Raw genomic sequence first — 14,397 nt, 5'->3', positions numbered from 1 at the left:
CTGGGAATCAATAAACTTTGGCATCGCCGAAATACTTGGCACTTGTTGATTTTAACGAAGAGAATTGATCCAAAAGGACAAAGTTTTGACAGGAATTGTCATTTAAATACGTTAAATACTATGATACTTTTCGGTAGTATAGTTTTGCTCGTCACGTCAAATCACTCCACCCACGGGGTGTTTGCTGACATCAAATGAATCCTGCAATAAATAAGGTACCAGGGGTAAAGACACTTACACCCCGACGTTGCCAAGCAGGTCATAACCCGCTTTCAACTTCATTTGCTTTTTGTCAAAAAGTATTTGGCATCAAGGCGCTATTATTCTTTCCTTCTTTTGCGACGTTTTGTAGACAAACTGGTGATGTACAAATGTATTGCAAAAGAACAATGGTCCATTCAGTTTGGACTATTTTTTATGATAACGTTGTCCATTTAGACTGAAATACTTTCAGATTTCTTCATTAAGTGTGGCTCTTCTGTTCAACAATTTCAGTAAAACAGAATATCACACTTGTCTTTTGCTTGGCCACTTGTATATGGTCAATATTGGTCCCGTCTTAAAAAAAAAACTGTGCTCATACAACGGATTTTTGCAGGTTATTGTGTTCTTGCTAACTGACAAACTTCACGTAATGTTGATTTGATCAATAGGGTTGCTTCAAATTCGCTGATTCCTGAAGAATGACCCACCGATATCACGAATCAATATAGAGATACTTTTGACAGGAAGTTTTGCTCAGAAATGTACACTTTTTGCACGCCTTCGTTATAATCAACTACAAATATCTATCTATCATAGCCATGCCAAGGGCTATTGATTCGCTGACACACAGGTCTCAGGCGATGTTGTCTTTTGCATGATGGCCAGACATTTCCGTCGGAGCGGGAAGTCATCTGGCCCTCTAGCCTGACACGGGTTAATTTCTTGGCAGCCGTCTGACATTTCGGGTCACGGTTTACACTGGAGACTAATCTCATTGTAATAAAGTTCATCAAATATTCTTTTCCTTGTCCACCGATTGACGGAATAGCTGACCTTGGGGATATGTTTCAATTTCGACCGACACATCAGAGTTTGGTGGGCGTATAATTCTCCCACAGACAACGAATTACAACATCCAGCTTGCCTTGTGAATGTGGTCACACATAACTGATGCCAAATCCCTTCCCACATCCACATCTTCCATCACACTGAACACGATGGAATGGGCAATGGTTTTTCCGCAAACTAGAAATCCCCATCTATAAAGTAATTCCTTCGACCTCACGCCTTCCGCTCTTGTCAGTCCATTTATACGGTTATCTTCCCTCTCTTGGCAATAAGAGAGAGGCTGACAATCAATGACAGCAATTTTACTTGGGCCAAATTACTTATATTGGACCCTGATGCATTAGTTTTCTGTTGAGGTTTTCCGTTAGGTATTAACCATGCCCCAGGCTTAAAGTACTTTCTCATCTTACCAGATCTGCTTAGATCCCCGCCCCTGTTATAAGTTACATTATCGTTTTTTTTAGATTTGACTAGTGATTCTCCAAACATTCCGCAATGTTTTTATTACTTTACCTTTGTAGTTACATTTTCAAATTTATTTAAATAATAATAATAATTTATCTAAAATACTTGTCTCAGTTAAATCATCTTAATTTAGCGTATAAAAACTACTTCAATTGTTTGGGCATGATTATAGTTACAGGTTTATCTCTTCCAGCTATTTCATTTTAACAACCTGCATATCTCGAAAGACAAGAAAAGAAACGTTAGAATGTCGCGCTCCGCAGCCAAGCTGGGAATGGCAGTAAAAAGTTATCGTGTTGAGATGGTTGCTTATTATTTGCATTTGCTACATTAAACATTAATACTCCTATACAATCACAAATGTACCCACATTCCCCATTCCTCAAGAATGGATTAGAGGATTAGTGTCCAGATTCACCATTTATTCATAATTAACTGTCCCTGTATATATTGTTAAACATATTCAAAAAGGGTACAGTAATCTGAGTAATATGGCATTTAAAATCACTAGATATTTATGCCGGTTTTAGGCATTTTTTCCCGCCAACATTCGGTAATCTCCGCCGAATTACGCCATACACGTCCAACCTATACAAGCTGTCAGAACTTCACCATATAGTTCAGTGTTAAAAACAACTACAAGAGTGACAACAAGTATTTCGCATTTCTCCACAAAATAATTTGCTGTTCTGCTTACGGTTGTAAAAACGGATCGTCAAAGAACCCTGGAGTTTTTTTTTCAAGTTTTAAGACGATTTGGCCGTCAGGGATGTGTGGATTTACAACACAAGGCGGTAAGATTTGGACCCATCAAAAACAGCGTACCTGCTCTCGCTATTTTACGGCAGAAAGTTATGAGAGGAATACAGCTGAACTCGAAAGATTTCCACAATGGCACCTACACACAGTGGTTATAAAATACTGTTGACCGAAGTGAAAACTGATAGATATTGGCGTTATTCCGAACTTTTATGGGCGGCATTCCGAACAGCCTATGTGTACAGGGTCGTGGACAATATAAATACATGTACGATGTGGACGTCGACGTTAGTGTACAGTTATTTGCATCTGTACACTAACGTCGACGTCCACATTGTACATGTATTTGTATTGTCCACGACGCTATATACATAAGCTGTCCGGAATGCCGCCAATAACATATACTGGTAGTTGTCATAGCATATGGGCATGGATTCTTCGGTGAATAGAATGATATTTATTAGGGAGTGGATAGAAAGAAAGAATAGTAAATAAATATTAAACCTTAGGATAAACACACGACAGGTATAGTGTAACACAGCTTACCAGTCCGCATTAATTGTCAGTGCGCTTGGAACTGCCATGACAAATATCAAATTCAACGTCCGAAAACTCGGCGTCTGAAGTCTGGCTAGAGATGTCAGTGTCATAAACCGGAACTTGAACGTCGTCCACTATGAGTTCAAACTGATACGGCCATATATTTGCTTCTGCGTAGCTAGAATCCATCTGGAAAATGACATCATTTTGGTACGAATTCTCAGGTTAAACAGCCCTGCTAGTCTTGGGTTGGCCATTTGTTACATCACCTACTGAGCCGGGCGGCCGGATGGAGATCGGCTAGGGCAGTAGATCTATTGTTTTGGTGGATTTAAATGCATTGTTACGTTTCTCAGAAGCCCTCCCTCTAATATACTGTTTAAACAGGTTATAATCTTTATAATTAGGACCAGGAGTTAAATATGGACACTAATCCTCTAAGAAATGAAAACTGACTTCAAGTGATATAGACTCGATGCAACTGGCTGACAGTGGAGGTAAGGTTGCCAGAGTTAAACAGTGTAGCTTTTGTCCCTCTTGAATAAATCTGCCATACTTAGAATTAAGCTGAGACTAGGTATAGCCTAGACTTGTCCATCTCTAACACCAGCCAATCAGAAACGACTCTGTATCCCTGTAAAGCAAACAACGTATAAATAAGTGTGTCCTAGAGGATACTTCCCCGAACGGATGCCAACTCTCTCCTAGATTTCAAGCAGACTTTCGAACATGGAATTATAATGACTGGTAAAGATTCGTCGGCATAGAAGCCTATGTTGTCCTTTCGGTCACCATGGTTTATTGCGCGAATATCTGAGTAAAAAGCCTACAGATATCGTATAGTCTTATAACTCGGATATCTGAGTAAAAGCCTATAGTTTTATAACCCGAATATCTGAGTACAATCCCATATACACCATGTAGTCTTATAACCCGAATATCTGAGTAAGAGCCTATAGACACCGTATAGTCTTATAACCCGAATATCTGAGTAAAAGCCTATAGACACCGTATAGTCTTATAACCCGAATATCTGAGTAAAAGCCTATAGACACCGTATAGTCTTATAACCCGAATATCTGAGTAAAGCCTATAGACGCCGTATAGTCTTATAACCCGAATATCTGAGTAAAAGCGTATAGGTACCGTATAGTCTTATAACCCGAATATCTGCGTAAAAGCCTTAGAATGTCTTAGTAAACCTTTCAAAATGCCTGCAACCGCTGATCTGCATGGGGATTAAAACATTGAAGAATAATATATATCTATAGAATGCATATGCTAAATTCAGCTTATTCAACGTCTATACCTTGCAGAATCTCAGCGGTGCTTCTAGCGGTGTGACATATATAGTTTTGACTGCAGGCTGTGTAAGGCCCTTCTGTCAAAACCACGTGATCCGTCTGTAAGCGACTGTCACAACGATATGCCCGTATCGATCTAAGCGGCAAAAAGGTGCTCTGCTCTCTATTAGACAGGATACGAATAAATGGTCTCTTACAGGTTGACATGCCTATCTGTCCATTTTTCATCATGGCGACTCCGTGGCGCAACGGTAGCGCGTCTGACTCCAGATCAGAAGGTTGCGTGTTCGAATCACGTCGGGGTCACATTCCTTTTTTTTCTGTATATCAGAGAAATTATCACATTATACCATACCCATATAAGAGAAAATGTTAAAAGAGTGAACTTCATTTGGCGGAGTTGTGGTCTCTTGGACTATTTCCAAAACTGATGTAGATAATAATGAAAAAAATATGTTAGTTGAAACATTTAGGTATATGACTGATGACTTACACCGGTCTACAATACTTCCTTTCCATAAGGATGGTCAGGTGTCAGGTAGAAAAACGACTAAGTTTGCCCTACCTCCTTTCACACTTCTCCCTCCGCTTGTAGAACAAAGTTAAGAGACCCTGCAAAGCCGCAATGTTTCTAGAAAACACTGAATTCCAAAATCTGACTTCTGGTCAAGGGTTAAAAATCAAATGCAAGACGAGGTACACTTCATGTAGTGAGAAGTTCTGATTGTCAACGTAACGTCACTTTTTTCTCCAAAGTGATAGGACTGACACGTGGAGATTATTCTGTCTGCATGACAACGTGCGATTCTCGTTCTAAAGCTTGATGTCACGGTGTATGAATTTCACACGATTGAAGCCAAGGGCTATGCTGAAGCCGTCTTCAAGGCTTTGTCAACAAAGGATATAAACTAACCTTGCTTATGCAAATAAGACATTCCGATTTCCATATTATCAACAACAACAGATTAAGTGGAAAACGATAAATCATAACAAATAAAACTGTTTATACGTAACTATATCTCAACATACTGTAGCTCAGCACTAATTCGTCATAGAATCACAGATATTAACTGGTAAGGCACATGGTCAGTCTGTTGTCGTCCATCTTGTGTTTTTTTAGGATTATGTATTACTTCTAACAGGTGCGACAATCACCGGCCAAATAGAGCCTAACACAGATGTAACCAGCTACAAACCACTGGGACTGATTCTCATTTAGACTGTGTCTCTGCTACATAGTTAATTGGACAGGCGATTGACAACTACAACAGTGCAGGGGACGTCATATGTCGCTTATTTCCGGCGCCTCAAGACCAAGTAGATGTACCCTACGTCTCCGATTTGTAATTCTCTCGAACAATGTATTACTTGGATGGCGTACCGACATTCAATTTTCACAAGTGAAAATGTGGTGAAAGCAAAGCCTTGTAACATATACGCCTTGTTAATCTCACACAACTTGACATTTTCTCTCACCAGGCTAAAAATCGTGCGCGACTGACTCTTTCAACATTTATCGTTATTTATCTTCCAAAAACGTTAGGGAAATGTCAATATAGAAAGACTACAGCTCAGAGAGTAAAACCAGAGCAGTGATGATAGTGTGATAGTCGGCCAGTTTATCTCAGAGTTTTATTCTTGCTGTTCGAGTAAATGCTTATAGAGTAGCAAATTACACGCCACCTAGCACCATGACAACGATGTTAGAACATACATCGAAGCGTCGATAACCACAATATCTGATTAAAAGCCCATAGATGCCATTGTCTTATAACCAGAACATCTGAGTAAAAGTAGATGCCATTGTCTTATAACCAGAATATTTGAGTAAAAGTAGATGCCATAGTCTTATAACCAGAACATCTGAGTAAAAGTAGATGCCATAGTCCTGTAACCTGAATATTTGAGCAAAAGTAGATGCCATAGTCTTATAACCAGAATATCTGGGTAAAAGTAGATGCCATAGTCTTATAACCAGAATATCTGGGTAAAAGTAGATGTCATAGTCTTATAACCAGAATATCTGAGTATAAGTAGATGCCGTAGTCTTATAACCAGAACATCTGAGTAAAAGTAGATGCCATAGTCTTATAACCAGAACATCTGAGTATAAGAAGATGCCGTAATCCTATAACCTGAATATCTGAGTAAAAGTTCGCCACGGTAAGACTGAAATATTGCCGATATGGAGTTAAGCCCTAAGCATTCATTCATTCACTCTGAGTAATAGTCTATAGATGCCGTATAGTCTTATAACCTCATGCTGATCATCTGAGTAAATATTTGTGCATACCCTATAGTCTTATAACTATAATATTTGAATAAAAGTCTACAGATTCCGTTTAGTCTTATAACTAAAACGCTGTGAACGGCCTGCAGCCGCTGGTCTGCAAGGCGATTAAACCAGTGCAGACATATATGTCCACGGAAAATTTCCGTTCCTTACAGAAACCCTAAGCAGGTGATTTTCCCCTGAATTTGATGCCTTAATTGCATGGTGGCTTTAATTACGGAACCCTGGGTGTTGGCAGTCATTGGTTCGTTTGTACGGTAAAGCTGTCTGGATAAGAAAGAAGATTTCCCTTCGCATGCGAAAGAAAAGTAAGTGATTCAACTCACTCTGAAACGTGATCGTTTGAGGACGTTTTGACCGTGATGTTACACCTGTTAAGCGCAGGAATTTTTGATTGAGAAGGCGAACATCCCTCATATGAAGGGCTTTTCACTGAATGTTTCCATTGACTCCTATACAGCCTGTTTCTGTTCCTCCCCGGTACTACTTCTGGAGGAATAAAAGAATGAAAATGGATTAACACCGCTATTTCTGGAGGAAGACTCTTGTTTGTGTACAATCAAGAGCTTCTAGCGCACGACTGCAGAATCGAGGTCCATCTTGTGTAGGGCAAAAGTTCTTTGGTCAAGTTTTTGAATTGCTGTTCTAAGTTGCTGCCATCTGTACCAATCTGAGCAAATTGGATAGGAGGCTCGTTTGTTTCCGTCCATTAGAGAACAACTGCATCTGTGTGATAATCCTTGAAACACCTTTGTCTGCTTTACTGCTGGGAGAGAGTACGCTCACAATTTCATCTGCAAAGGGCGAATGTCTATCAAACCAGGTTTTGGGTGGAAAGCTCTGGAAGTAGTTGGTGTATTCATCGAAAATCTACAAGTAATACTAGTAGTTAGAGGTTAATGCCATGCACCTTTGGATAGGACGGTCAAGTCTTTGTCATGGTGAAAATGCTACTGAGCTGGCAGTCATGTTACCTTTGAAAATTGTCCGTGTTGAAGTCCTGTTGCCTAATGTCCATCGCTCGTTGTAGAATGTTCCACAGACCTAATCTTCTCGTGATATCGAGGATTCAGAGTCATCGTAAAAACAATGAATGATGCCTAGCTGCTCCATTTACATAGTAGTGTCTTCATCAACGAATGACATATCCATAAAGAAATAAGACTGCAGACTGCATTTTATCAAGTGGCAAAAGCTTTATTTGATATCACTGTTCACAATATGGTCCCAACAGGGCACTCAAGTATCCAGTGTTTTAAAGGCAATTTACTACGTTGTAAAAATTTGAACAATAAAAGTTTCTCGTTCGACATGCACTTCATAATAGCGTTTTTTTCCCTCTTTTTTATCTAACTTCAAAGTACACATTTACACTCTGCAAAGTGTTATACGGAATATTTTAGTCCTTAATCTTAATGTTAAGCTGAACTTTCAATTACCTGTATCCTTGATGCGTTTATCTGTAACCCGATGGAAGGGCAAAAACTCTGATCAAAGGTTTGCTCTGACGTTGTAATTTTCAGACTTGTAGATCACTGGTAAGGTAATGACACGAACGTTTACTTACCTGAGCTAATCTATCTTAACCCACCATAATAATGGGTGTAAATAAAAGAAGTACACCTGACAGTCCACGATATATTGACGTTTGTCTTGCTTTTTGTAATATGCGCAACGTCTTATAAGGTGATTGTTAATTTTATCAAAATGTGTGATAAAGCTACCATTGCAGAAAGGCTACCATGTCTTAATTTACTACTACACACCGTATAAACATGTTATTACCAACTAGGTTTGGCCACCTCAGGTGGTACCAATATCATGCCTGGCCCATGAACTAATAACAATCCAGATTTAATTTCTTACACGTGCTATTAAATGTGCCACTTCATGCACTTGTGTCTTTCTCCGACACATGGATAGCTTTCCACCGCACCACGTGACCCGCCTGTAAGCTACTCTCACAACTCCATGCCCGTATCGATCAGTGTGGTGAACAGGTGCTCTGCTTGACGGGCTACGGATAAATGCTCTCTTACAGGTTGACATGCTTATCTGTCCACGCCCTTACATGTGGACTCCGTGGCGCAACGGTAGCGCGTCTGACTCCAGATCAGAAGGTTGCGTGTTCGAATCACGTCGGGGTCAAATAGTATTTTTTTTTGTTTTACAGTCAGATCAGGGGCATTGTTGAGGCATTTGATTGAGGCATTCTTTGCTGCTAGCAAACAGCTTTTGCATCCATATAACACAAACGGTACAAAGAGAAAATTTACTTGAAGACACGATCAGTTTGACTTTATAAAAATAGCTTCAACATGGATCTAGATATTAAAAAAAATAGATGCGTTAGTGGAGCTGTTTAGGTATATTACTGAAGACTTACACTAAACTCGAGAATCCCGTACGTAGGGACGGTTAGACGTCAGGTTGAACAAACCAAAATGGCCAAACCTCCATTCACGATGCTCTCCCCGCTGGTAGTGCCCAGAGGGGAGCCTCCTGTAAAGCTGCGACTATTGTAAGGAAGGCTGAGTCCTAAAATGTTACTTTCTTGGTCAAGGGTTAGAGGTCTGAATTAACACGAGGTACAGTTCATTTAATGCCAAATTACGCTGAATAACGTGAATCTCATCCAAAAACGTATGAACACGAATCTCTCTACATGATAACCTGACATTCTCGTTCTTAACCGTGATGTCGCCTCACATGAATTTCACACCACTGAAGCGAATTACAAAGCTGAAGCAGTCTCTAGAGATCTATCATAATAGGTTTTATAAATATGATATTCCACTTTATATATTAAATACTGATAATAATAACAGCATAAGTGGAAAACGATCGTCCTTGGCTAACATGTACATCTAATTATCTCATCATAGTGTAGCTCAGCGCTAATTCTTCATAGAATCCTATATGACATAGATAATCAAAGGTAAGACGCACGAGGAAGCTGCTGCAAAGCACGTCGACTGATTTCAATTTCGACCCTGTCTGTGTTACTTAGTTAAATGGACAAGTGATCGAGAACTACAACTGTGCAGGGAGCATCTGATGTCGCTTATTTCCGACGTCTCCAGACGAAGTTTATGTAATCTGTGTGTCTCATTTGGAATTTTGTCATGACGTGAATTACCTGGATGACCCACCGTCATTCATGTGATTTCAAGAAGCGGAAATGTGGTGAAAGCTAAGCCACCGCCATATTCCCCACCAGCTCAGCTCCCCTAACTTGGGCTCCTCCATCAACAAGTTGTTTTGACAAATGTCACTGTTCACAGCTGGCTACCTAATTTCAGGACTGGCCGCTGGGGTCTTTGGAAAACTGTATTTATTTATTATAATTTTTAGTTATTTATTTATATATTTATTTATTTGCTTTAGTTCGGAGTTTTACGCCGTACGGAAGAATATTTCACTTATACGACTTCGGCAAGCATTAGGTGGAAGGAAACTGGGCAGAGCCATGGTAGGAAAACTGTACTTTAAAGCCATTTTTACGCCCTGGGGAAAATATAAAAACAAACATTTCTTGTATCCTTTAACGAAACATGAAGTTGATTTGCTGTCTCCAGTGTTATGTGTGATTTCTTTCCCTAAATAGCAACAAACAACAGCAATGAATTTCCATTGCGTCTTGCGATAAAATATCGATAGCAAACGAATACGTGTATATCAGTCATTACAATTCGGATTTAATTTCTTACACCTGCTATTAAATGTGTCATTTTCGTTCACTTGTGTATTTCTCTGACACATGTATAGCTTTGCGCCGCAAACAGTGTAAGGCATTTTCTATCCAGTCCATGTGGCCTGTCTCGTATCGATCAACACAGCGAACAGGTGCTCTGCTCGGCTAGACGAGTTACAGATAACCGCTCTCTTACAGGTTGACATGCTTCTCTGCCCACGCCCTTACATGTGGACTCCGTGGCGCAACGGTAGCGCGTCTGACTCCAGATCAGAAGGTTGCGTGTTCGAATCACGTCGGGGTCAAGTAACACTTTTTTAAAAAAAAAAAGATATAATATCTGTGTTTTTACAGCTATCCGCTTTGATACCATATAGGAGAAACGGTTAAAAGGCCAATTTTAATGAGTCAGAAAGGTCATCAGTTTGACTAGTTTTGAAATGGACGTAAATAATAAAAAAGTTAGCAATAATGTTTAGTTATATTACTGAAGACTTACACCTGAGATTAATCTCAGCTTACACAGAAATCGAGAATGTTTCCCTGATATAAGGACGATCAGACGCCGAGAAGAAACAGTTCTATATTACCACACCCCCTTCCACAGTGCTCCTTCTGTTTGTAGTGCTCGTTGGGAAACCTTGTAAGGCCACAACGTTTCTAGATATCACTGAATTAGAAAATGTGACTTAGCTCCTCAAAGGCTAAAAGTCTGAACAAAAGCGAGGTACAGTTCACGTAATGCGTTATTCCGCAGATTAACGTGAATTGTCCCCAAAATGCTGGGACTGACAGGTGAATACGAATCTGTCTCCATGGTAACCTTCAATTCTCGTTCTAAAGAGTGATGACACCTTACATGAATTTCACACCACTGTATGGCGTGGTTGTCTGAACCGAAGCAATCTCTCGGGATCTGTCAGCAAAAGGATCTATGCTGTGCTTTGTAAATACCTTCATATAAACACATTCCGTTAGATATTAACTGTAATAGCATAGGCGAGAAACGGTCAACCATAACTTACCACTTATCTAAATACCACATCATAAGGTAGCTCAACACTATTTCCCCATACGTGGGAAGGTCTGGCAGCAACCTGCGGATGGTCGTGGGTTCCCCCGGGCTCTGCCCGGTTTCCACCCACCATAATGCTGGCCGCCGTCGTATAAGTGAAATATTCTTGAGTACGGCGTAAAACTCCAATCAAATAACTAAATAAATAAATAAATATTTCCCCATAGAATCCAAGATGACTCAGAGATTTACAGGTAAGACACATGATCAGCCTGTTTTCCACCTTGAGTAGTGTAACAACTTTAAACAAGTTCGATAAACACTAATTAAACAGAGTCTATCACAGAAATTACCAACTGCAAGGCCCGTCTACTGATTCCAACTAAAGCGGTGCTGAGAACGTCTTATGTCGCTTTTTTCCGACGCCTTAAGACAAAGTTTAGGTACCCTATGTCTCCCATTTGTAACTCTGTGATAGCTTGCCAATTTACCTCACTTTGTGTTTTATTCTAACTGTTCGCGTACATGCTTGTATGCTTAAAAGTCTGGTGGTACACGCCTCCAAGCACTATGGCTTAAGAGGAATAAGGCAACCAAAAACTGTTGTGATGTTAATTGCAGTATATTAGACGTAACTGGTCAAGATTGACTCAAATTTCTGTATTGCCATCACATTTAACCTATAAATAAGGGAAAACAATGCAAAGGGACAAGGCCTTGGGGATGCCTAATACACCAGCAGAATCAAGGTTTATGCAGGAATACAATATAAAACCTGCTTACTATTTAAGCATTTAATAGCATATCCCAGAATGTGAGAGGGCGTTGATATTATGAGATGGAATGGAGTGGTAGTAATGTCCATCAGTAAACACGCCACAACTATTTTCTGAGCAAAAGATTCTAGTCAGTAGAGTAAAAAAAAAAACCATTAGCGAATTCGTTTTTGTTGTAAAATATAACTAAATATAAATCTTATGCAGTAGACATACATTTGTTCTCGGTATTCTAATTCTGCTGAAACCATGGTGTTAGGGGATGTCACGCTGTAGTTTTTTTTTATACTGCTGCTATTTACTATTTACGCAGTTACATCAATAGTGAGAAGTGAGGTACATTAACAATAGACCGGTGAACGTGAAACCTATAATTAATTTCATTAGTAACTTTTAAATATCTATTAAATTTAACAGAATTATTTTTAAACATGTCACTGTTTCGGTTTCGTTCATTTCTTCATCGCATGAGGAGCCCCGATGGCTCAGTTCGTAAAGCGTCTGCTTCGGGCGTTGTAGATCCAGGTTTAATCCTGAGTCCGGTCACACCTAAGACCTTAAAAGAGAAGTTGTAGCTTCCTCGCTTGGCGTTCAGTATTAAGGGGAAGTGCAACGACTGGTTGACCCGCCCTGCAACAAGGAAGCACATTACATGAACTCGCAGGACTCCTTCTTCGTTATATGACTGAAACATTGTTAAACCCCAACCACTCACTCACTCTTCGTCCCCGAACAGCCGAATGCCAAGTCTGAATTGTCTGGAATTGCAAGCTTAAGTTAAAGTAGTCTAATACCCTCACTCATTCTTTTGGGGAATTCTATGGAGCTCTAGAAATGTAGCTACCTGAGTGTGGTGTATATTGTTCTTTAGCAGCCACATAACAATTATTAAACAATGTTTTTAGTCAAATTTTCGTGATACACCTTTGTTTGCTTTGATTTATTTATTTCATTTGATTGGTGTTCCACGCCCTACACAAGAATATTTAACTTACACGACGGAGGTCAGCGTTATGGTGGGAAGAAAACGCACAGAGCTCAAGGGAAACCCACAGCCATTCGCAGGTTGCTGGAAAAAACCCTTCCCACGTACAACCGGAGAACAAGCCAACATGTGCTGGACTTAAACATGTGCTGCAACCACACTGGCGATGGACAGAATCTCGTCACCAGGCAATTGGTGTACGCAAAAAGGAGCTGAAAATAAATGACGTTTATGACGGATGTAATGAGTGAAAACAAGGTGAAATACCGGTATTAAATTGACAGGTAGGGTTAATGACATCACTTCAATAATCAACACTGAGAGGAGGCATAATGTGCAGTTTGAACGCACCAAACCCTGCCCAATGGAAAATGGAAAAGTCTTTTTGTCCTAAATACACCAGCTAGATGGTGTTCATTCCAGGGAAAGCGTACTGACTTCCCATTGGACCTCAACCAGAAATTTAATCAGCTGGTAAAGGTGTTGTTCTTTTGTGTTGCCAAGTGAATCTTTAACTGCTCGCCTTGGCATTTAAAGAGTCAGTTTCTTAGTTCGCTAATGAAATTAAGTTTAAGGCGCCTTACACGATCTAGAGTGGTTAAAGGAGATGAAATATCCAACAGCTCAGAGTCCAAGAAGGTAGTCTGGGAAACCTCATCTCCCGAGAAACGGTGAGCAAATTACAGTCCAGAAAATAGCTGAATTTAGACTTGTCGTTAGCGTGTTGTTGGGGCTAAGAAGCTGATGGCATAAAACAAACAACTGTGTGCTACAATCCAAATAGACTTGGTTAAACCTCCTGTCGAACAGTACACGTCGGCCAAGTGAATCTTTAACTGCTCGCCTTGGCATTTAAAGAGTCAGTTTCTTAGTTCGCTAATGAAATTATGTACTGATTATCTAAGGGAAGAGCGACGAGAAAAAAAGTCTGCATCAGGAAAGCAAAACTAGTTTTTTATTGTTTTTTGAAAAATCGTCAACAGTTCCTCTGTGTTTAAGTGAAGATCCTCAAATATTTCACTTAGGTTGTTAGATTCATGATACCATTTTCAAGGAAAACCTGTCCAAAAATGACAACTACATGTGTCCAGTCATATCCAATCCGCGCTTAACGTCCAGCAATCCGTCTCTTAAAACCATCCGGCCACCCCACAAAACTCATCACCCCCACCCCCGATTCCCCCCCCCCCCCCCCACACACACACAACCCGTCTCTTAAACAACTGTATGATATTGTCGGCATTTCGAATAGCCTGCATGTATCACTGGATAGGCGTGTGCAATATAAATGTGGACGTCGGCGATAGTGTAGAGATTTGCTATAAATCAGTTTTAAGTTCAGTTAATCGACAGCAACAGTCACATTAGCCAAATCTTTCAAGTTTAGATAGCTGTATTCCTCTCGTAACTTTCAGATGAAAAATGGCAAGAGCAGATGCGGCTGTCTGTTGCGGGTACAAAGTCCCTCCGTCATGTTCTGTAAATCCACGTCTTCTTGAGAGCCAAATTGTCT

General features: G+C 40.0%; 3 non-coding genes across 3 annotated transcripts; all 3 read left to right on the top strand.

Annotated features, from left to right (window-relative positions):
* The first annotated feature begins 4,355 nt into the window (after nucleotides 1-4,355).
* On the top strand, nucleotides 4,356-4,427 carry Trnaw-cca (transfer RNA tryptophan (anticodon CCA)). Its single transcript has one exon. It is a non-coding gene; the product is annotated as a tRNA-Trp (tRNA).
* Nucleotides 4,428-8,490: 4,063 nt separating this feature from the next.
* On the top strand, nucleotides 8,491-8,562 carry Trnaw-cca (transfer RNA tryptophan (anticodon CCA)). The gene has a single exon. It is a non-coding gene; the product is annotated as a tRNA-Trp (tRNA).
* A 1,779-nt stretch (nucleotides 8,563-10,341) lies between these two features.
* Trnaw-cca (transfer RNA tryptophan (anticodon CCA)) lies at nucleotides 10,342-10,413 on the top strand. The gene has a single exon. It is a non-coding gene; the product is annotated as a tRNA-Trp (tRNA).
* The last annotated feature ends 3,984 nt before the right edge of the window (nucleotides 10,414-14,397 follow it).

This window comes from Liolophura sinensis, chromosome 1, assembly GCF_032854445.1.
Source record: "Liolophura sinensis isolate JHLJ2023 chromosome 1, CUHK_Ljap_v2, whole genome shotgun sequence".
Classification (NCBI taxonomy): domain Eukaryota; kingdom Metazoa; phylum Mollusca; class Polyplacophora; order Chitonida; family Chitonidae; genus Liolophura; species Liolophura sinensis.
This window is presented reverse-complemented; position numbering and strand designations above follow the sequence as displayed.